Source organism: Lissotriton helveticus, chromosome 5_1, assembly GCF_964261635.1.
Source record: "Lissotriton helveticus chromosome 5_1, aLisHel1.1, whole genome shotgun sequence".
NCBI lineage: Eukaryota > Metazoa > Chordata > Amphibia > Caudata > Salamandridae > Lissotriton > Lissotriton helveticus.
In genome coordinates this window covers 1,647,967,526-1,647,989,851 of record NC_136065.1, presented here as the reverse complement: position 1 = coordinate 1,647,989,851, position 22,326 = coordinate 1,647,967,526, and the positions used below count along the sequence as shown (strand labels likewise).

The window sequence follows — 22,326 nt, the reverse complement described above, 5'->3', positions numbered from 1 at the left end:
GCTTTAAAATTGTTTTATTAAGGGTAGTTGCTTAAATAATGTATGTAGGGGAGAGCGGGAGGGAGGTGCGTAGTGGGGCTACGCGGAGTGCGGGAGTGGGCGTAGCTTCTCGCCCACTCCGCGTAGCTCCGCGGAGCCCCACTACGCCCACTACGACCAGGGTTAGTTAGAAGGCCAGGAGTGAGGGAAAGGCAATCCTCTGGACACTTCATGAAAGATCTAATTTCAATTAAGCACAAAACACTTCCCTTAATTTGACATAATTGCCAAAATGGAATAGTCAGTTGGGCCCTTCTAGTGGATTATGGCTGTGTCTTGAAAGAGAGTGTAATTGTACTACGAGACATGCCCACCTTCAAAAGAGTGTCTGATGGCGTTCCGACGAAGGTGGGATTCGAACCCACGCGTGCAGAGCACAATGGATTAGCAGTCCATCGCCTTAACCACTCGGCCACCTCGTCTGCCTTAGGTGACTATGTTTCATTTTTTAGGAAATTCTTACGATGTGCTAATTACAAATAATCATAAGTTTCTCCTAGACTGTGTCAGAACTGGCAAATATATGTGGTGTTCAATAGACAGAGCACATGATATAGCAGAATTATCAAATCTGTTCCATTAGGACTGTAGTTTTTAATAGTCATGATAACATGCTAGCATGTGAGTCGATCTTGCACAGTGAATAAGGGAGCAGTGCCAGTATCTACTTGGTCAGCTCTAGATGGCTCAACTGGGGAGGTATGAGAACAGTGAGCTCCAGTGGCGCAATCGGTTAGCGCGCGGTACTTATACAGCAGTGCTTGCATTGAGGCATGCCGAGGTTGTGAGTTCGAGCCTCACCTGGAGCAGCTTACTGGTTTTTCATAAACCATTTCACTAAAAGTAAAGATTAAACTCAGGGGAAAGACGGCCCTTGCTAGAGAGTTTTTACTTCTTTTCAGGATCTGCGTGTCCGACTCTTCCAGGTGCAAATATCACAATCCTATTCGATGCTCCTTATAAACATTCCATGATGTGCCGTCTTGCATAGCATGCAAACACCACATCAGTGCATTTAAAAATACATTTGTAGAATAATAAATATGATGAAAACATTGTTGTCACGGGATAACCATATACTGAGGAGCTGCAAACAGTGCTGTATCAGCTACTTACAGTAAAATTTAACTGAAAGACATATCAAAAGAAGAGCGTCATCATATTAATGTTTCTAGTCAACATAAGAGTTGCACCATAGCAGCTTATGGTGCTTTCTGCTCAGATTGTGCCTCCAATCCCACATTGATTTTTTTTATTCTTTGCAGTTTAAAAAAACAATTCATGCTCAAAGTTAACTTTTTAAAACCATTCAACCTAATATATTTATTTCTCTAACTTGTGAATGTGGTCCATGTTCTCTTTTCCTCATCCCCATCACGATACTCCTTTTCCCGAAATCAGGTTCACTTCTTTATCCAGCCCACCCATCCAAGGTCACCAAATCTATGAAGCGATTCTGCTCTTTCTCACATTCTCTCTATGTACAAGATACCTTGTATCATTTGAATGGACAGCAGGAGAGTCGGATATTTATGGTTAGTGGGGGTGGGGTTTTGAAGATTAACCTCATTTGCCTAAGAGCCGGGGCATCTGGGAGGAAAAGTATTTTAAGGGGGATGAAGTTCACATCTCCTTGGTGAAATTTCTAGATCCTTATTTCATCCTTTCTGTGGATGCAGACTCAGTCTGAACAGAGGTCATAGTCCTCGCTCTGACTTTCAAAGGAACTTCAAATATGCATGGCTTATTTAGCTTTGCCCGGCAGGGCTTGCCCGGCGGGGTGAGAATGGCGTTTGTCAGGCGTTCGGAAGGGGTGAGGCCATAGTTTATGGTTCAATTGTTTTCATGAAGTCTTCTTGATACGATGAAAGCAGGAAAGGGAAGCTTGTCAATAAGCAAACTTAAGACAAGGTGTGACTCCTAGAAAGAATGACTTGGAAACAACATACAGAAACTCACATATAAAAAGGCCCTGATGAGGCTTGAACTCATGACCCCTGGTTTACAAGACCAGTGCTCTGCCACTGAGCTACAAGGCCAGCCTGCCTGCAGTATGTAAATCGCTTCATGTATTCTTACTGCGGTATGAAGATATCTATGATTTTGAGACTCTGTATGGAAATGCAGTTGCATTTGAATGTCTACATGCGTGCACAAATTGAAGAGCATGCTTAAGACACTTTTCTTGGAAGTAGGAAAAACTCCATTTTGATTTGAGAACATAAGAGTATTCACATTTATGACCATACTGATAGCTCTAGTTAGTATGTCCACAATCAGTGACAGATAGAGAACTCACTTATTAGAAGTGATCTGTCTCTGTGGGGCAGACATATGTCAACAGTCATACACTTGAGATGGCTGAAACTTTAGGAGTAAGAGCTGCTTTCTTATCAGTCTATCTATCCAAACTGGTTAGAAGTAACCCTGGGCGTCCGAATCGGCTACGCCCACGGAGTAGGCGTAGTGTTGCCTTCTACGCATTTTGCGTAGACAGCGTAGCCGGCAACACTACGCCCACTCCGTGGGCGTAGCCGATTCGGCCGCCACCCGCCTCCCTCCCGCCCTCCCCTACATACATTATTTAAGCAACTAACCTTAATAAAACAATTTTTAAAGCACTTACCATGTCCGGGGCTCTTCCGGGGCTCCCTCTTGGAATAGCGTCCCTTCCTGGATACCAATGCGCATGCGCGGCCTCCAGCGCATGGGCATTGGTATCCAGGACGACGCTATTCCAAGAGGGAGCCCCGGACGAGCCCCGGACACGGTAAGTGCTTTAAAATTGTTTTATTAAGGGTAGTTGCTTAAATAATGTATGTAGGGGAGAGCGGGAGGGAGGTGCGTAGTGGGGCTACGCGGAGTGCGGGAGTGGGCGTAGCTTCTCGCCCACTCCGCGTAGCTCCGCGGAGCCCCACTACGCCCACTACGACCAGGGTTAGTTAGAAGGCCAGGAGTGAGGGAAAGGCAATCCTCTGGACACTTCATGAAAGATCTAATTTCAATTAAGCACAAAACACTTCCCTTAATTTGACATAATTGCCAAAATGGAATAGTCAGTTGGGCCCTTCTAGTGGATTATGGCTGTGTCTTGAAAGAGAGTGTAATTGTACTACGAGACATGCCCACCTTCAAAAGAGTGTCTGATGGCGTTCCGACGAAGGTGGGATTCGAACCCACGCGTGCAGAGCACAATGGATTAGCAGTCCATCGCCTTAACCACTCGGCCACCTCGTCTGCCTTAGGTGACTATGTTTCATTTTTTAGGAAATTCTTACGATGTGCTAATTACAAATAATCATAAGTTTCTCCTAGACTGTGTCAGAACTGGCAAATATATGTGGTGTTCAATAGACAGAGCACATGATATAGCAGAATTATCAAATCTGTTCCATTAGGACTGTAGTTTTTAATAGTCATGATAACATGCTAGCATGTGAGTCGATCTTGCACAGTGAATAAGGGAGCAGTGCCAGTATCTACTTGGTCAGCTCTAGATGGCTCAACTGGGGAGGTATGAAAACAGTGAGCTCCAGTGGCGCAATCGGTTAGTGCGCGGTACTTATACAGCAGTACTTGCATTGAGGCATGCCGAGGTTGTGAGTTCGAGCCTCACCTGGAGCAGCTTACTGGTTTTTCATAAACCATTTCACTAAAAGTAAAGATTAAACTCAGGGGAAAGACGGCCCTTGCTAGAGAGTTTTTACTTCTTTTCAGGATCTGCGTGTCCGACTCTTCCAGGTGCAAATATCACAATCCTATTCGATGCTCCTTATAAACATTCCATGATGTGCCGTCTTGCATAGCATGCAAACACCACATCAGTGCATTTAAAAATACATTTGTAGAATAATAAATATGATGAAAACATTGTTGTCACGGGATAACCATATACTGAGGAGCTGCAAACAGTGCTGTATCAGCTACTTACAGTAAAATTTAACTGAAAGACATATCAAAAGAAGAGCGTCATCATATTAATGTTTCTAGTCAACATAAGAGTTGCACCATAGCAGCTTATGGTGCTTTCTGCTCAGATTGTGCCTCCAATCCCACATTGATTTTTTTTATTCTTTGCAGTTTAAAAAAACAATTCATGCTCAAAGTTAACTTTTTAAAACCATTCAACCTAATATATTTATTTCTCTAACTTGTGAATGTGGTCCATGTTCTCTTTTCCTCATCCCCATCACGATACTCCTTTTCCCGAAATCAGGTTCACTTCTTTATCCAGCCCACCCATCCAAGGTCACCAAATCTATGAAGCGATTCTGCTTTTTCTCACATTCTCTCTATGTACAAGATACCTTGTATCATTTGAATGGACAGCAGGAGAGTCGGATATTTATGGTTAGTGGGGGTGGGGTTTTGAAGATTAACCTCATTTGCCTAAGAGCCGGGGCATCTGGGAGGAAAAGTATTTTAAGGGGGATGAAGTTCACATCTCCTTGGTGAAATTTCTAGATCCTTATTTCATCCTTTCTGTGGATGCAGACTCAGTCTGAACAGAGGTCATAGTCCTCGCTCTGACTTTCAAAGGAACTTCAAATATGCATGGCTTATTTAGCTTTGCCCGGCAGGGCTTGCCCGGCGGGGTGAGAATGGCGTTTGTCAGGCGTTCGTCAGGCGATCGGAAGGGGTGAGGCCATAGTTTATGGTTCAATGGTTTTCATGAAGTCTTCTTGATACGATGAAAGCAGGAAAGGGAAGCTTGTCAATAAGCAAGCTTAAGACAAGGTGTGACTCCTAGAAAGAATGACTTGGAAACAACATACAGAAACTCACATATAAAAAGGCCCTGATGAGGCTTGAACTCATGACCCCTGGTTTACAAGACCAGTGCTCTGCCACTGAGCTACAAGGCCAGCCTGCCTGCAGTATGTAAATCGCTTCATGTATTCTTACTGCGGTATGAAGATATCTATGATTTTGAGACTCTGTATGGAAATGCAGTTGCATTTGAATGTCTACATGCGTGCACAAATTGAAGAGCATGCTTAAGACACTTTTCTTGGAAGTAGGAAAAACTCCATTTTGATTTGAGAACATAAGAGTATTCACATTTATGACCATACTGATAGCTCTAGTTAGTATGTCCACAATCAGTGACAGATAGAGAACTCACTTATTAGAAGTGATCTGTCTCTGTGGGGCAGACATATGTCAACAGTCATACACTTGAGATGGCTGAAACTTTAGGAGTAAGAGCTGCTTTCTTATCAGTCTATCTATCCAAACTGGTTAGAAGTAACCCTGGGCGTCCGAATCGGCTACGCCCACGGAGTAGGCGTAGTGTTGCCTTCTACGCATTTTGCGTAGACAGCGTAGCCGGCAACACTACGCCCACTCCGTGGGCGTAGCCGATTCGGCCGCCACCCGCCTCCCTCCCGCCCTCCCCTACATACATTATTTAAGCAACTAACCTTAATAAAACAATTTTTAAAGCACTTACCATGTCCGGGGCTCTTCCGGGGCTCCCTCTTGGAATAGCGTCCCTTCCTGGATACCAATGCGCATGCGCGGCCTCCCGCGCATGGGCATTGGTATCCAGGACGACGCTATTCCAAGAGGGCGCCCCGGACGAGCCCCGGACACGGTAAGTGCTTTAAAATTGTTTTATTAAGGGTAGTTGCTTAAATAATGTATGTAGGGGAGAGCGGGAGGGAGGTGCGTAGTGGGGCTACGCCGAGTGCGGGAGTGGGCGTAGCTTCTCGCCCACTCCGCGTAGCTCCGCGGAGCCCCACTACGCCCACTACGACCAGGGTTAGTTAGAAGGCCAGGAGTGAGGGAAAGGCAATCCTCTGGACACTTCATGAAAGATCTAATTTCAATTAAGCACAAAACACTTCCCTTAATTTGACATAATTGCCAAAATGGAATAGTCAGTTGGGCCCTTCTAGTGGATTATGGCTGTGTCTTGAAAGAGAGTGTAATTGTACTACGAGACATGCCCACCTTCAAAAGAGTGTCTGATGGCGTTCCGACGAAGGTGGGATTCGAACCCACGCGTGCAGAGCACAATGGATTAGCAGTCCATCGCCTTAACCACTCGGCCACCTCGTCTGCCTTAGGTGACTATGTTTCATTTTTTAGGAAATTCTTACGATGTGCTAATTACAAATAATCATAAGTTTCTCCTAGACTGTGTCAGAACTGGCAAATATATGTGGTGTTCAATAGACAGAGCACATGATATAGCAGAATTATCAAATCTGTTCCATTAGGACTGTAGTTTTTAATAGTCATGATAACATGCTAGCATGTGAGTCGATCTTGCACAGTGAATAAGGGAGCAGTGCCAGTATCTACTTGGTCAGCTCTAGATGGCTCAACTGGGGAGGTATGAGAACAGTGAGCTCCAGTGGCGCAATCGGTTAGCGCGCGGTACTTATACAGCAGTACTTGCATTGAGGCATGCCGAGGTTGTGAGTTCGAGCCTCACCAGGAGCAGCTTACAGGTTTTTCATAAACCATTTCACTAAAAGTAAAGATTAAACCCAGGGGAAAGACGGCCCTTGCTAGAGAGTTTTTACTTCTTTTCAGGATCTGCGTGTCCGACTCTTCGAGGTGCAAATATCACAATCCTATTCGATGCTCCTTATAAACATTCCATGATGTGCCGTCTTGCATAGCATGCAAACACCACATCAGTGCATTTAAAAATACATTTGTAGAATAATAAATATGATGAAAACATTGTTGTCACGGGATAACCATATACTGAGGAGCTGCAAACAGTGCTGTATCAGCTACTTACAGTAAAATTTAACTGAAAGACATATCAAAAGAAGAGCGTCATCATATTAATGTTTCTAGTCAACATAAGAGTTGCACCATAGCAGCTTATGGTGCTTTCTGCTCAGATTGTGCCTCCAATCCCACATTGATTTTTTTTATTCTTTGCAGTTTAAAAAAACAATTCATGCTCAAAGTTAACTTTTTAAAACCATTCAACCTAATATATTTATTTCTCTAACTTGTGAATGTGGTCCATGTTCTCTTTTCCTCATCCCCATCACGATACTCCTTTTCCCAAAATCAGGTTCACTTCTTTATCCAGCCCACCCATCCAAGGTCACCAAATCTATGAAGCGATTCTGCTTTTTCTCACATTCTCTCTATGTACAAGATACCTTGTATCATTTGAATGGACAGCAGGAGAGTCGGATATTTATGGTTAGTGGGGGTGGGGTTTTGAAGATTAACCTCATTTGCCTAAGAGCCGGGGCATCTGGGAGGAAAAGTATTTTAAGGGGGATGAAGTTCACATCTCCTTGGTGAAATTTCTAGATCCTTATTTCATCCTTTCTGTGGATGCAGACTCAGTCTGAACAGAGGTCATAGTCCTCGCTCTGACTTTCAAAGGAACTTCAAATATGCATGGCTTATTTAGCTTTGCCCGGCAGGGCTTGCCCGGCGGGGTGAGAATGGCGTTTGTCAGGCATTCGTCAGGCGATCGGAAGGGGTGAGGCCATAGTTTATGGTTCAATGGTTTTCATGAAGTCTTCTTGATACGATGAAAGCAGGAAAGGGAAGCTTGTCAATAAGCAAACTTAAGACAAGGTGTGACTCCTAGAAAGAATGACTTGGAAACAACATACAGAAACTCACATATAAAAAGGCCCTGATGAGGCTTGAACTCATGACCCCTGGTTTACAAGACCAGTGCTCTGCCACTGAGCTACAAGGCCAGCCTGCCTGCAGTATGTAAATCGCTTCATGTATTCTTACTGCGGTATGAAGATATCTATGATTTTGAGACTCTGTATGGAAATGCAGTTGCATTTGAATGTCTACATGCGTGCACAAATTGAAGAGCATGCTTAAGACACTTTTCTTGGAAGTAGGAAAAACTCCATTTTGATTTGAGAACATAAGAGTATTCACATTTATGACCATACTGATAGCTCTAGTTAGTATGTCCACAATCAGTGACAGATAGAGAACTCACTTATTAGAAGTGATCTGTCTCTGTGGGGCAGACATATGTCAACAGTCATACACTTGAGATGGCTGAAACTTTAGGAGTAAGAGCTGCTTTCTTATCAGTCTATCTATCCAAACTGGTTAGAAGTAACCCTGGGCGTCCGAATCGGCTACGCCCACGGAGTAGGTGTAGTGTTGCCTTCTACGCATTTTGCGTAGACAGCGTAGCCGGCAACACTACGCCCACTCCGTGTGCGTAGCCGATTCGGCCGCCACCCACCTCCCTCCCGCCCTCCCCTACATACATTATTTAAGCAACTAACCTTAATAAAACAATTTTTAAAGCACTTACCATGTCCGGGGCTCTTCCGGGGCTCCCTCTTGGAATAGCGTCCCTTCCTGGATACCAATGCGCATGCGCGGCCTCCCGCGCATGGGCATTGGTATCTAGGACGACGCTATTCCAAGAGGGAGCCCCGGACGAGCCCTGGACACGGTAAGTGCTTTAAAATTGTTTTATTAAGGGTAGTTGCTTAAATAATGTATGTAGGGGAGAGCGGGAGGGAGGTGCGTAGTGGGGCTACGCGGAGTGCGGGAGTGGGCGTAGCTTCTCGCCCACTCCGCGTAGCTCCGCGGAGCCCCACTACGCCCACTACGACCAGGGTTAGTTAGAAGGCCAGGAGTGAGGGAAAGGCAATCCTCTGGACACTTCATGAAAGATCTAATTTCAATTAAGCACAAAACACTTCCCTTAATTTGACATAATTGCCAAAATGGAATAGTCAGTTGGGCCCTTCTAGTGGATTATGGCTGTGTCTTGAAAGAGAGTGTAATTGTACTACGAGACATGCCCACCTTCAAAAGAGTGTCTGATGGCGTTCCGACGAAGGTGGGATTTGAACCCACGCGTGCAGAGCACAATGGATTAGCAGTCCATCGCCTTAACCACTCGGCCACCTCGTCTGCCTTAGGTGACTATGTTTCATTTTTTAGGAAATTCTTACGATGTGCTAATTACAAATAATCATAAGTTTCTCCTAGACTGTGTCAGAACTGGCAAATATATGTGGTGTTCAATAGACAGAGCACATGATATAGCAGAATTATCAAATCTGTTCCATTAGGACTGTAGTTTTTAATAGTCATGATAACATGCTAGCATGTGAGTCGATCTTACACAGTGAATAAGGGAGCAGTGCCAGTATCTACTTGGTCAGCTCTAGATGGCTCAACTGGGGAGGTATGAGAACAGTGAGCTCCAGTGGCGCAATGCGCGGTACTTATACAGCAGTACTTGCATTGAGGCATGCCGAGGTTGTGAGTTCGAGCCTCACCTGGAGCAGCTCACTGGTTTTTCATAAACCATTTCACTAAAAGTAAAGATTAAACTCAGGGGAAAGACGGCCCTTGCTAGAGAGTTTTTACTTCTTTTCAGGATCTGCGTGTCCGACTCTTCCAGGTGCAAATATCACAATCCTATTCGATGCTCCTTATAAACATTCCATGATGTGCCGTCTTGCATAGCATGCAAACACCACATCAGTGCATTTAAAAATACATTTGTAGAATAATAAATATGATGAAAACATTGTTGTCACGGGATAACCATATACTGAGGAGCTGCAAACAGTGCTGTATCAGCTACTTACAGTAAAATTTAACTGAAAGACATATCAAAAGAAGAGCGTCATCATATTAATGTTTCTAGTCAACATAAGAGTTGCACCATAGCAGCTTATGGTGCTTTCTGCTCAGATTGTGCCTCCAATCCCACATTGATTTTTTTTATTCTTTGCAGTTTAAAAAAACAATTCATGCTCAAAGTTAACTTTTTAAAACCATTCAACCTAATATATTTATTTCTCTAACTTGTGAATGTGGTCCATGTTCTCTTTTCCTCATCCCCATCACGATACTCCTTTTCCCGAAATCAGGTTCACTTCTTTATCCAGCCCACCCATCCAAGGTCACCAAATCTATGAAGCGATTCTGCTTTTTCTCACATTCTCTCTATGTACAAGATACCTTGTATCATTTGAATGGACAGCAGGAGAGTCGGATATTTATGGTTAGTGGGGGTGGGGTTTTGAAGATTAACCTCATTTGCCTAAGAGCCGGGGCATCTGGGAGGAAAAGTATTTTAAGGGGGATGAAGTTCACATCTCCTTGGTGAAATTTCTAGATCCTTATTTCATCCTTTCTGTGGATGCAGACTCAGTCTGAACAGAGGTCATAGTCCTCGCTCTGACTTTCAAAGGAACTTCAAATATGCATGGCTTATTTAGCTTTGCCCTGCAGGGCTTGCCCGTCGGGGTGAGAATGGCGTTTGTCAGGCGTTCGTCAGGCGATCGGAAGGGGTGAGGCCATAGTTTATGGTTCAATGGTTTTCATGAAGTCTTCTTGATACGATGAAAGCAGGAAAGGGAAGCTTGTCAATAAGCAAACTTAAGACAAGGTGTGACTCCTAGAAAGAATGACTTGGAAACAACATACAGAAACTCACATATAAAAAGGCCCTGATGAGGCTTGAACTCATGACCCCTGGTTTACAAGACCAGTGCTCTGCCACTGAGCTACAAGGCCAGCCTGCCTGCAGTATGTAAATCGCTTCATGTATTCTTACTGCGGTATGAAGATATCTATGATTTTGAGACTCTGTATGGAAATGCAGTTGCATTTGAATGTCTACATGCGTGCACAAATTGAAGAGCATGCTTAAGACACTTTTCTTGGAAGTAGGAAAAACTCCATTTTGATTTGAGAACATAAGAGTATTCACATTTATGACCATACTGATAGCTCTAGTTAGTATGTCCACAATCAGTGACAGATAGAGAACTCACTTATTAGAAGTGATCTGTCTCTGTGGGGCAGACATATGTCAACAGTCATACACTTGAGATGGCTGAAACTTTAGGAGTAAGAGCTGCTTTCTTATCAGTCTATCTATCCAAACTGGTTAGAAGTAACCCTGGGCGTCCGAATCGGCTACGCCCACGGAGTAGGCGTAGTGTTGCCTTCTACGCATTTTGCGTAGACAGCGTAGCCGGCAACACTACGCCCACTCCGTGGACGTAGCCGATTCGGCCGCCACCCGCCTCCCTCCCGCCCTCCCCTACATACATTATTTAAGCAACTAACCTTAATAAAACAATTTTTAAAGCACTTACCATGTCCGGGGCTCTTCCGGGGCTCCCTCTTGGAATAGCGTCCCTTCCTGGATACCAATGCGCATGCGTGGCCTCCCGCGCATGGGCATTGGTATCCAGGACGACGCTATTCCAAGAGGGAGCCCCGGACGAGCCCCGGACACGGTAAGTGCTTTAAAATTGTTTTATTAAGGGTAGTTGCTTAAATAATGTATGTAGGGGAGAGCGGGAGGGAGGTGCGTAGTGGGGCTACGCGGAGTGCGGGAGTGGGCGTAGCTTCTCGCCCACTCCGCGTAGCTCCGCGGAGTCCCACTACGCCCACTACGACCAGGGTTAGTTAGAAGGCCAGGAGTGAGGGAAAGGCAATCCTCTGGACACTTCATGAAAGATCTAATTTCAATTAAGCACAAAACACTTCCCTTAATTTGACATAATTGCCAAAATGGAATAGTCAGTTGGGCCCTTCTAGTGGATTATGGCTGTGTCTTGAAAGAGAGTGTAATTGTACTACGAGACATGCCCACCTTCAAAAGAGTGTCTGATGGCGTTCCGACGAAGGTGGGATTCGAACCCAAGCGTGCAGAGCACAATGGATTAGCAGTCCATCGCCTTAACCACTCGGCCACCTCGTCTGCCTTAGGTGACTATGTTTCATTTTTTAGGAAATTCTTACGATGTGCTAATTACAAATAATCATAAGTTTCTCCTAGACTGTGTCAGAACTGGCAAATATATGTGGTGTTCAATAGACAGAGCACATGATATAGCAGAATTATCAAATCTGTTCCATTAGGACTGTAGTTTTTAATAGTCATGATAACATGCTAGCATGTGAGTCGATCTTGCACAGTGAATAAGGGAGCAGTGCCAGTATCTACTTGGTCAGCTCTAGATGGCTCAACTGGGGAGGTATGAGAACAGTGAGCTCCAGTGGCGCAATCGGTTAGCGTGCGGTACTTACACAGAAGTACTTGCATTGAGGCATGCCGAGGTTGTGAGTTTGAGCCTCACCTGGAGCAGCTTACTGGGTTTTCATAAACCATTTCACTAAAAGTAAAGTAGCTCTAGTAAAGCTAGAGAGTTTTTACTTCTTTTCAGGATCTGCGTGTCCGACTCTTCCAGGTGCAAATATCACAATCCTATTCGATGCTCCTTATAAACATTCCATGATGTGCCGTCTTGCATAGCATGCAAACACCACATCAGTGCATTTAAAAATACATTTGTAGAATAATAAATATGATGAAAACATTGTTGTCACGGGATAACCATATACTGAGGAGCTGCAAACAGTGCTGTATCAGCTACTTACAGTAAAATTTAACTGAAAGACATATCAAAAGAAGAGCGTCATCATATTAATGTTTCTAGTCAACATAAGAGTTGCACCATAGCAGCTTATGGTGCTTTCTGCTCAGATTGTGCCTCCAATCCCACATTGATTTTTTTTATTCTTTGCAGTTTAAAAAAACAATTCATGCTCAAAGTTAACTTTTTAAAACCATTCAACCTAATATATTTATTTCTCTAACTTGTGAATGTGGTCCATGTTCTCTTTTCCTCATCCCCATCACGATACTCCTTTTCCCGAAATCAGGTTCACTTCTTTATCCAGCCCACCCATCCAAGGTCACCAAATCTATGAAGCGATTCTGCTTTTTCTCACATTCTCTCTATGTACAAGATACCTTGTATCATTTGAATGGACAGCAGGAGAGTCGGATATTTATGGTTAGTGGGGGTGGGGTTTTGAAGATTAACCTCATTTGCCTAAGAGCCAGGGCATCTGGGAGGAAAAGTATTTTAAGGGGGATGAAGTTCACATCTCCTTGGTGAAATTTCTAGATCCTTATTTCATCCTTTCTGTGGATGCAGACTCAGTCTGAACAGAGGTCATAGTCCTCGCTCTGACTTTCAAAGGAAATTCAAATATGCATGGCTTATTTAGCTTTGCCCTGCAGGGCTTGCCCGTCGGGGTGAGAATGGCGTTTGTCAGGCGTTCGTCAGGCGATCGGAAGGGGTGAGGCCATAGTTTATGGTTCAATGGTTTTCATGAAGTCTTCTTGATACGATGAAAGCAGGAAAGGGAAGCTTGTCAATAAGCAAACTTAAGACAAGGTGTGACTCTTAGAAAGAATGACTTGGAAACAACATACAGAAACTCACATATAAAAAGGCCCTGATGAGGCTTGAACTCATGACCCCTGGTTTACAAGACCAGTGCTCTGCCACTGAGCTACAAGGCCAGCCTGCCTGCAGTATGTAAATCGCTTCATGTATTCTTACTGCGGTATGAAGATATCTATGATTTTGAGACTCTGTATGGAAATGCAGTTGCATTTGAATGTCTACATGCGTGCACAAATTGAAGAGCATGCTTAAGACACTTTTCTTGGAAGTAGGAAAAACTCCATTTTGATTTGAGAACATAAGAGTATTCACATTTATGACCATACTGATAGCTCTAGTTAGTATGTCCACAATCAGTGACAGATAGAGAACTCACTTATTAGAAGTGATCTGTCTCTGTGGGGCAGACATATGTCAACAGTCATACACTTGAGATGGCTGAAACTTTAGGAGTAAGAGCTGCTTTCTTATCAGTCTATCTATCCAAACTGGTTAGAAGTAACCCTGGGCGTCCGAATCGGCTACGCCCACGGAGTAGGCGTAGTGTTGCCTTCTACGCATTTTGCGTAGACAGCGTAGCCGGCAACACTACGCCCACTCCGTGGGCGTAGCCGATTCGGCCGCCACCCGCCTCCCTCCCGCCCTCCCCTACATACATTATTTAAGCAACTAACCTTAATAAAACAATTTTTAAAGCACTTACCATGTCCGGGGCTCTTCCGGGGCTCCCTCTTGGAATAGCGTCCCTTCCTGGATACCAATGCGCATGCGCAGCCTCCCGCGCATGGGCATTGGTATCCAGGACGACGCTATTCCAAGAGGGAGCCCCGGACGAGCCCCGGACACGGTAAGTGCTTTAAAATTGTTTTATTAAGGGTAGTTGCTTAAATAATGTATGTAGGGGAGAGCGGGAGGGAGGTGCGTAGTGGGGCTACGCGGAGTGCGGTAGTGGGCGTAGCTTCTCGCCCACTCCGCGTAGCTCCGCGGAGCCCCACTACGCCCACTACGACCAGGGTTAGTTAGAAGGCCAGGAGTGAGGGAAAGGCAATCCTCTGGACACTTCATGAAAGATCTAATTTCAATTAAGCACAAAACACTTCCCTTAATTTGACATAATTGCCAAAATGGAATAGTCAGTTGGGCCCTTCTAGTGGATTATGGCTGTGTCTTGAAAGAGAGTGTAATTGTACTACGAGACATGCCCACCTTCAAAAGAGTGTCTGATGGCGTTCCGACGAAGGTGGGATTCGAACCCACGCGTGCAGAGCACAATGGATTAGCAGTCCATCGCCTTAACCACTGGGCCACCTCGTCTGCCTTAGGTGACTATGTTTCATTTTTTAGGAAATTCTTACGATGTGCTAATTACAAATAATCATACGTTTCTCCTAGACTGTGTCAGAACTGGCAAATATATGTGGTGTTCAATAGACAGAGCACATGATATAGCAGAATTATCAAATCTGTTCCATTAGGACTGTAGTTTTTAATAGTCATGATAACATGCTAGCATGTGAGTCGATCTTGCACAGTGAATAAGGGAGCAGTGCCAGTATCTACTTGGTCAGCTCTAGATGGCTCAACTGGGGAGGTATGAGAACAGTGAGCTCCAGTGGCGCAATCGGTTAGCGTGCGGTACTTACACAGAAGTACTTGCATTGAGGCATGCCGAGGTTGTGAGTTTGAGCCTCACCTGGAGCAGCTTACTGGGTTTTCATAAACCATTTCACTAAAAGTAAAGTAGCTCTAGTAAAGCTAGAGAGTTTTTACTTCTTTTCAGGATCTGCGTGTCCGACTCTTCCAGGTGCAAATATCACAATCCTATTCGATGCTCCTTATAAACATTCCATGATGTGCCGTCTTGCATAGCATGCAAACACCACATCAGTGCATTTAAAAATACATTTGTAGAATAATAAATATGATGAAAACATTGTTGTCACGGGATAACCATATACTGAGGAGCTGCAAACAGTGCTGTATCAGCTACTTACAGTAAAATTTAACTGAAAGACATATCAAAAGAAGAGCGTCATCATATTAATGTTTCTAGTCAACATAAGAGTTGCACCATAGCAGCTTATGGTGCTTTCTGCTCAGATTGTGCCTCCAATCCCACATTGATTTTTTTTATTCTTTGCAGTTTAAAAAAACAATTCATGCTCAAAGTTAACTTTTTAAAACCATTCAACCTAATATATTTATTTCTCTAACTTGTGAATGTGGTCCATGTTCTCTTTTCCTCATCACCATCACGATACTCCTTTTCCCGAAATCAGGTTCACTTCTTTATCCAGCCCACCCATCCAAGGTCACCAAATCTATGAAGCGATTCTGCTTTTTCTCACATTCTCTCTATGTACAAGATACCTTGTATCATTTGAATGGACAGCAGGAGAGTCGGATATTTATGGTTAGTGGGGGTGGGGTTTTGAAGATTAACCTCATTTGCCTAAGAGCCGGGGCATCTGGGAGGAAAAGTATTTTAAGGGGGATGAAGTTCACATCTCCTTGGTGAAATTTCTAGATCCTTATTTCATCCTTTCTGTGGATGCAGACTCAGTCTGAACAGAGGTCATAGTCCTCGCTCTGACTTTCAAAGGAACTTCAAATATGCATGGCTTATTTAGCTTTGCCCGGCGGGGTGAGAATGGCGTTTGTCAGGCGTTCGTCAGGCGATCGGAAGGGGTGAGGCGATAGTTTATGGTTCAATGGTTTTCATGAAGTCTTCTTGATACGATGAAAGCAGGAAAGGGAAGCTTGTCAATAAGCAAACTTAAGACAAGGTGTGACTCCTAGAAAGAATGACTTGGAAACAACATACAGAAACTCACATATAAAAAGGCCCTGATGAGGCTTGAACTCATGACCCCTGGTTTACAAGACCAGTGCTCTGCCACTGAGCTACAAGGCCAGCCTGCCTGCAGTATGTAAATCGCTTCATGTATTCTTACTGCAGTATGAAGATATCTATGATTTTGAGACTCTGTATGGAAATGCAGTTGCATTTGAATGTCTACATGCGTGCACAAATTGAAGAGCATGCTTAAGACACTTTTCTTGGAAGTAGGAAAAACTCCATTTTGATTTGAGAACATAAGAGTATTCACATTTATGACCATACTGATAGCTCTAGTTAGTATGTCCACAATCAGTGACAGATAGAGAACTCACTTATTAGATGTGATCTGTCTCTGTGGGGCAGACATATGTCAACAGTCATACACTTGAGATGGCTGAAACTTTAGGAGTAAGAGCTGCTTTCTTATCAGTCTATCTATCCAAACTGGTTAGAAGTAACCCTGGGCGTCCGAATCGGCTACGCCCACGGAGTAGGCGTAGTGTTGCCTTCTACGCATTTTGCGTAGACAGCGTAGCCGGCAACACTACGCCCACTCCGTGGGCGTAGCCGATTCGGCCGCCACCCGCCTCCCTCCCGCCCTCCCCTACATACATTATTTAAGCAACTAACCTTAATAAAACAATTTTTAAAGCACTTACCATGTCCGGGGCTCTTCCGGGGCTCCCTCTTGGAATAGCGTCCCTTCCTGGATACCAATGCGCATGCGCGGCCTCCCGCGCATGGGCATTGGTATCCAGGACGACGCTATTCCAAGAGGGAGCCCCGGACGAGCCCCTGACACGGTAAGTGCTTTAAAATTGTTTTATTAAGGGTAGTTGCTTAAATAATGTATGTAGGGGAGAGCGGGAGGGAGGTGCGTAGTGGGGCTACGCGGAGTGCGGGAGTGGGCGTAGCTTCTCGCCCACTCCGCGTAGCTCCGCGGAGTCCCACTACGCCCACTACGACCAGGGTTAGTTAGAAGGCCAGGAGTGAGGGAAAGGCAATCGTCTGGACACTTCATGAAAGATCTAATTTCAATTAAGCACAAAACACTTCCCTTAATTTGACATAATTGCCAAAATGGAATAGTCAGTTGGGCCCTTCTAGTGGATTATGGCTGTGTCTTGAAAGAGAGTGTAATTGTACTACGAGACATGCCCACCTTCAAAAGAGTGTCTGATGGCATTCCGACGCAGGTGGGATTCGAACCCACGCGTGCAGAACACAATGGATTAGCAGTCCATCGCCTTAACCACTCGGCCACCTCGTCTGCCTTAGGTGACTATGTTTCATTTTTTAGGAAATTCTTACGATTTGCTAATTACAAATAATCATAAGTTTCTCCTAGACTGTGTCAGAACTGGCAAATATATGTGGTGTTCAATAGACAGAGCACATGATATAGCAGAATTATCAAATCTGTTCCATTAGGACTGTAGTTTTTAATAGTCATGATAACATGCTAGCATGTGAGTCGATCTTGCACAGTGAATAAGGGAGCAGTGCCAGTATCTACTTGGTCAGCTCTAGATGGCTCAACTGGGGAGGTATGAGAACAGTGAGCTCCAGTGGCGCAATCGGTTAGCGCGCGGTACTTACACAGCAGTACTTGCATTGAGGCATGCTGAGGTTGTGAGTTTCAGCCTCACCTGGAGCAGCTTACTGGGTTTTCATAAACCATTTCACTAAAAGTAAAGTAGCTCTAGTAAAGCTAGAGAGTTTTTACTTCTTTTCAGGATCTGCGTGTCCGACTCTTCCAGGTGCAAATATCACAATCCTATTCGATGCTCCTTATAAACATTCCATGATGTGCCGTCTTGCATAGCATGCAAACACCACATCAGTGCATTTAAAAATACATTTGTAGAATAATAAATATGATGAAAACATTGTTGTCACGGGATAACCATATACTGAGGAGCTGCAAACAGTGCTGTATCAGCTACTTACAGTAAAATTTAACTGAAAGACATATCAAAAGAAGAGCGTCATCATATTAATGTTTCTAGTCAACATAAGAGTTGCACCATAGCAGCTTATGGTGCTTTCTGCTCAGATTGTGCCTCCAATCCCACATTGATTTTTTTTATTCTTTGCAGTTTAAAAAAACAATTCATGCTCAAAGTTAACTTTTTAAAACCATTCAACCTAATATATTTATTTCTCTAACTTGTGAATGTGGTCCATGTTCTCTTTTCCTCATCCCCATCACGATACTCCTTTTCCCGAAATCAGGTTCACTTCTTTATCCAGCCCACCCATCCAAGGTCACGAAATCTATGAAGCGATTCTGCTTTTTCTCACATTCTCTCTATGTACAAGATACCTTGTATCATTTGAATGGACAGCAGGAGAGTCGGATATTTATGGTTAGTGGGGGTGGGGTTTTGAAGATTAACCTCATTTGCCTAAGAGCCGGGGCATCTGGGAGGAAAAGTATTTTAAGGGGGATGAAGTTCACATCTCCTTGGTGAAATTTCTAGATCCTTATTTCATCCTTTCTGTGGATGCAGACTCAGTCTGAACAGAGGTCATAGTCCTCGCTCTGACTTTCAAAGAAACTTCAAATATGCATGGCTTATTTAGCTTTGCCCGGCGGGGTGAGAATGGCGTTTGTCAGGCGTTCGTCAGGCGATCCCATAGTTTATGGTTCAATGGTTTTCATGAAGTCTTCTTGATACGATGAAAGCAGGAAAGGGAAGCTTGTCAATAAGCAAACTTAAGACAAGGTGTGACTCCTAGAAAGAATGACTTGGAAACAACATACAGAAACTCACATATAAAAAGGCCCTGATGAGGCTTGAACTCATGACCCCTGGTTTACAAGACCAGTGCTCTGCCACTGAGCTACAAGGCCAGCCTGCCTGCAGTATGTAAATCGCTTCATGTATTCTTACTGCGGTATGAAGATATCTATGATTTTGAGACTCTGTATGGAAATGCAGTTGCATTTGAATGTCTACATGCGTGCACAAATTGAAGAGCATGCTTAAGACACTTTTCTTGGAAGTAGGAAAAACTCCATTTTGATTTGAGAACATAAGAGTATTCACATTTATGACCATACTGATAGCTCTAGTTAGTATGTCCACAATCAGTGACAGATAGAGAACTCACTTATTAGAAGTGATCTGTCTCTGTGGGGCAGACATATGTCAACAGTCATACACTTGAGATGGCTGAAACTTTAGGAGTAAGAGCTGCTTTCTTATCAGTCTATCTATCCAAACTGGTTAGAAGTAACCCTGGGCGTCCGAATCGGCTACGCCAACGGAGTAGGCGTAGTGTTGCCTTCTACGCATTTTGCGTAGACAGCGTAGCCGGCAACACTACGCCCACTCCGTGGGCGTAGCCGATTCGGCCGCCACCCGCCTCCCTCCCGCCCTCCCCTACATACATTATTTAAGCAACTAACCTTAATAAAACAATTTTTAAAGCACTTACCATGTCCGGGGCTCTTCCGGGGCTCCCTCTTGGAATAGCGTCCCTTCCTGGATACCAATGCGCATGCGCGGCCTCCCGCGCATGGGCATTGGTATCCAGGACGACGCTATTCCAAGAGGGAGCCCCGGACGAGCCCCGGACACGGTAAGTGCTTTAAAATTGTTTTATTAAGGGTAGTTGCTTAAATAATGTATGTAGGGGAGAGCGGGAGGGAGGTGCGTATTGGGGCTACGCGGAGTGCGGGAGTGGGCGTAGCTTCTCGCCCACTCCGCGTAGCTCCGCGGAGTCCCACTACGCCCACTACGACCAGGGTTAGTTAGAAGGCCAGGAGTGAGGGAAAGGCAATCCTCTGGACACTTCATGAAAGATCTAATTTCAATTAAGCACAAAACACTTCCCTTAATTTGACATAATTGCCAAAATGGAATAGTCAGTTGGGCCCTTCTAGTGGATTATGGCTGTGTCTTGAAAGAGAGTGTAATTGTACTACGAGACATGCCCACCTTCAAAAGAGTGTCTGATGGCATTCCGACGAAGGTGGGATTCGAACCCAAGCGTGCAGAGCACAATGGATTAGCAGTCCATCGCCTTAACCACTCGGCCACCTCGTCTGCCTTAGGTGACTATGTTTCATTTTTTAGGAAATTCTTACGATGTGCTAATTACAAATAATCATAAGTTTCTCCTAGACTGTGTCAGAACTGGCAAATATATGTGGTGTTCAATAGACAGAGCACATGATATAGCAGAATTATCAAATCTGTTCCATTAGGACTGTAGTTTTTAATAGTCATGATAACATGCTAGCATGTGAGTCGATCTTGCACAGTGAATAAGGGAGCAGTGCCAGTATCTACTTGGTCAGCTCTAGATGGCTCAACTGGGGAGGTATGAGAACAGTGAGCTCCAGTGGCGCAATCGGATAGCGCGCGGTACTTACACAGCAGTACTTGCATTGAGGCATGCCGAGGTTGTGAGTTTGAGCCTCACCTGGAGCAGCTTACTGGGTTTTCATAAACCATTTCACTAAAAGTAAAGTAGCTCTAGTAAAGCTAGAGAGTTTTTACTTCTTTTCAGGATCTGCGTGTCCGACTCTTCCAGGTGCAAATATCACAATCCTATTCGATGCTCCTTATAAACATTCCATGATGTGCCGTCTTGCATAGCATGCAAACACCACATCAGTGCATTTAAAAATACATTTGTAGAATAATAAATATGATGAAAACATTGTTGTCACGGGATAACCATATACTGAGGAGCTGCAAACAGTGCTGTATCAGCTACTTACAGTAAAATTTAACTGAAAGACATATCAAAAGAAGAGCGTCATCATATTAATGTTTCTAGTCAACATAAGAGTTGCACCATAGCAGCTTATGGTGCTTTCTGCTCAGATTGTGCCTCCAATCCCACATTGATTTTTTTTATTCTTTGCAGTTTAAAAAAACAATTCATGCTCAAAGTTAACTTTTTAAAACCATTCAACCTAATATATTTATTTCTCTAACTTGTGAATGTGGTCCATGTTCTCTTTTCCTCATCCCCATCACGATACTCCTTTTCCCGAAATCAGGTTCACTTCTTTATCCAGCCCACCCATCCAAGGTCACCAAATCTATGAAGCGATTCTGCTTTTTCTCACATTCTCTCTATGTACAAGATACCTTGTATCATTTGAATGGACAGCAGGAGAGTCGGATATTTATGGTTAGTGGCGGTGGGGTTTTGAAGATTAACCTCATTTGCCTAAGAGCCGGGGCATCTGGGAGGAAAAGTATTTTAAGGGGGATGAAGTTCACATCTCCTTGGTGAAATTTCTAGATCCTTATTTCATCCTTTCTGTGGATGCAGACTCAGTCTGAACAGAGGTCATAGTCCTCGCTCTGACTTTCAAAGGAACTTCAAATATGCATGGCTTATTTAGCTTTGCCCGGCGGGGTGAGAATGGCGTTTGTCAGGCGTTCGTCAGGCGATCCCATAGTTTATGGTTCAATGGTTTTCATGAAGTCTTCTTGATACGATGAAAGCAGGAAAGGGAAGCTTGTCAATAAGCAAACTTAAGACAAGGTGTGACTCCTAGAAAGAATGACTTGGAAACAACATACAGAAACTCACATATAAAAAGGCCCTGATGAGGCTTGAACTCATGACCCCTGGTTTACAAGACCAGTGCTCTGCCACTGAGCTACAAGGCCAGCCTGCCTGCAGTATGTAAATCGCTTCATGTATTCTTACTGCGGTATGAAGATATCTATGATTTTGAGACTCTGTATGGAAATGCAGTTGCATTTGAATGTCTACATGCGTGCACAAATTGAAGAGCATGCTTAAGACACTTTTCTTGGAAGTAGGAAAAACTCCATTTTGATTTGAGAACATAAGAGTATTCACATTTATGACCATACTGATAGCTCTAGTTAGTATGTCCACAATCAGTGACAGATAGAGAACTCACTTATTAGAAGTGATCTGTCTCTGTGGGGCAGACATATGTCAACAGTCATACACTTGAGATGGCTGAAACTTTAGGAGTAAGAGCTGCTTTCTTATCAGTCTATCTATCCAAACTGGTTAGAAGTAACCCTGGGCGTCCGAATCGGCTACGCCAACGGAGTAGGCGTAGTGTTGCCTTCTACGCATTTTGCGTAGACAGCGTAGCCGGCAACACTACGCCCACTCCGTGGGCGTAGCCGATTCGGCCGCCACCCGCCTCCCTCCCGCCCTCCCCTACATACATTATTTAAGCAACTAACCTTAATAAAACAATTTTTAAAGCACTTACCATGTCCGGGG

The 22,326-nt window shown here is 44.1% G+C and overlaps 22 non-coding genes across 22 annotated transcripts; 6 read left to right on the top strand and 16 right to left on the bottom strand.

Annotated features, from left to right (window-relative positions):
• Positions 1–379: 379 nt before the first annotated feature.
• TRNAS-GCU (transfer RNA serine (anticodon GCU)) lies at positions 380–461 on the bottom strand. The gene has a single exon. It is a non-coding gene; the product is annotated as a tRNA-Ser (tRNA).
• Positions 462–753: 292 nt separating this feature from the next.
• Positions 754–848, top strand: TRNAI-UAU (transfer RNA isoleucine (anticodon UAU)). Its single transcript has 2 exons — positions 754–791; positions 813–848. It is a non-coding gene; the product is annotated as a tRNA-Ile (tRNA).
• A 1,158-nt stretch (positions 849–2,006) lies between these two features.
• On the bottom strand, positions 2,007–2,078 carry TRNAT-UGU (transfer RNA threonine (anticodon UGU)). Its single transcript has one exon. It is a non-coding gene; the product is annotated as a tRNA-Thr (tRNA).
• Positions 2,079–3,194: 1,116 nt separating this feature from the next.
• Positions 3,195–3,276, bottom strand: TRNAS-GCU (transfer RNA serine (anticodon GCU)). The gene has a single exon. It is a non-coding gene; the product is annotated as a tRNA-Ser (tRNA).
• A 292-nt stretch (positions 3,277–3,568) lies between these two features.
• TRNAI-UAU (transfer RNA isoleucine (anticodon UAU)) lies at positions 3,569–3,663 on the top strand. The gene is made up of 2 exons: positions 3,569–3,606; positions 3,628–3,663. It is a non-coding gene; the product is annotated as a tRNA-Ile (tRNA).
• A 1,169-nt stretch (positions 3,664–4,832) lies between these two features.
• On the bottom strand, positions 4,833–4,904 carry TRNAT-UGU (transfer RNA threonine (anticodon UGU)). The gene has a single exon. It is a non-coding gene; the product is annotated as a tRNA-Thr (tRNA).
• A 1,116-nt stretch (positions 4,905–6,020) lies between these two features.
• TRNAS-GCU (transfer RNA serine (anticodon GCU)) lies at positions 6,021–6,102 on the bottom strand. Its single transcript has one exon. It is a non-coding gene; the product is annotated as a tRNA-Ser (tRNA).
• A 292-nt stretch (positions 6,103–6,394) lies between these two features.
• Positions 6,395–6,489, top strand: TRNAI-UAU (transfer RNA isoleucine (anticodon UAU)). Its single transcript has 2 exons — positions 6,395–6,432; positions 6,454–6,489. It is a non-coding gene; the product is annotated as a tRNA-Ile (tRNA).
• Positions 6,490–7,658: 1,169 nt separating this feature from the next.
• On the bottom strand, positions 7,659–7,730 carry TRNAT-UGU (transfer RNA threonine (anticodon UGU)). Its single transcript has one exon. It is a non-coding gene; the product is annotated as a tRNA-Thr (tRNA).
• Positions 7,731–8,846: 1,116 nt separating this feature from the next.
• TRNAS-GCU (transfer RNA serine (anticodon GCU)) lies at positions 8,847–8,928 on the bottom strand. Its single transcript has one exon. It is a non-coding gene; the product is annotated as a tRNA-Ser (tRNA).
• Positions 8,929–10,476: 1,548 nt separating this feature from the next.
• TRNAT-UGU (transfer RNA threonine (anticodon UGU)) lies at positions 10,477–10,548 on the bottom strand. The gene has a single exon. It is a non-coding gene; the product is annotated as a tRNA-Thr (tRNA).
• A 1,116-nt stretch (positions 10,549–11,664) lies between these two features.
• On the bottom strand, positions 11,665–11,746 carry TRNAS-GCU (transfer RNA serine (anticodon GCU)). Its single transcript has one exon. It is a non-coding gene; the product is annotated as a tRNA-Ser (tRNA).
• Positions 11,747–12,038: 292 nt separating this feature from the next.
• On the top strand, positions 12,039–12,133 carry TRNAV-UAC (transfer RNA valine (anticodon UAC)). The gene is made up of 2 exons: positions 12,039–12,076; positions 12,098–12,133. It is a non-coding gene; the product is annotated as a tRNA-Val (tRNA).
• Positions 12,134–13,288: 1,155 nt separating this feature from the next.
• Positions 13,289–13,360, bottom strand: TRNAT-UGU (transfer RNA threonine (anticodon UGU)). The gene has a single exon. It is a non-coding gene; the product is annotated as a tRNA-Thr (tRNA).
• Positions 13,361–14,476: 1,116 nt separating this feature from the next.
• TRNAS-GCU (transfer RNA serine (anticodon GCU)) lies at positions 14,477–14,558 on the bottom strand. Its single transcript has one exon. It is a non-coding gene; the product is annotated as a tRNA-Ser (tRNA).
• Positions 14,559–14,850: 292 nt separating this feature from the next.
• On the top strand, positions 14,851–14,945 carry TRNAV-UAC (transfer RNA valine (anticodon UAC)). The gene is made up of 2 exons: positions 14,851–14,888; positions 14,910–14,945. It is a non-coding gene; the product is annotated as a tRNA-Val (tRNA).
• Positions 14,946–16,086: 1,141 nt separating this feature from the next.
• On the bottom strand, positions 16,087–16,158 carry TRNAT-UGU (transfer RNA threonine (anticodon UGU)). The gene has a single exon. It is a non-coding gene; the product is annotated as a tRNA-Thr (tRNA).
• A 1,116-nt stretch (positions 16,159–17,274) lies between these two features.
• Positions 17,275–17,356, bottom strand: TRNAS-GCU (transfer RNA serine (anticodon GCU)). The gene has a single exon. It is a non-coding gene; the product is annotated as a tRNA-Ser (tRNA).
• A 1,515-nt stretch (positions 17,357–18,871) lies between these two features.
• Positions 18,872–18,943, bottom strand: TRNAT-UGU (transfer RNA threonine (anticodon UGU)). Its single transcript has one exon. It is a non-coding gene; the product is annotated as a tRNA-Thr (tRNA).
• A 1,116-nt stretch (positions 18,944–20,059) lies between these two features.
• Positions 20,060–20,141, bottom strand: TRNAS-GCU (transfer RNA serine (anticodon GCU)). The gene has a single exon. It is a non-coding gene; the product is annotated as a tRNA-Ser (tRNA).
• Positions 20,142–20,433: 292 nt separating this feature from the next.
• On the top strand, positions 20,434–20,528 carry TRNAV-UAC (transfer RNA valine (anticodon UAC)). The gene is made up of 2 exons: positions 20,434–20,471; positions 20,493–20,528. It is a non-coding gene; the product is annotated as a tRNA-Val (tRNA).
• Positions 20,529–21,656: 1,128 nt separating this feature from the next.
• TRNAT-UGU (transfer RNA threonine (anticodon UGU)) lies at positions 21,657–21,728 on the bottom strand. The gene has a single exon. It is a non-coding gene; the product is annotated as a tRNA-Thr (tRNA).
• Positions 21,729–22,326: the final 598 nt, after the last annotated feature.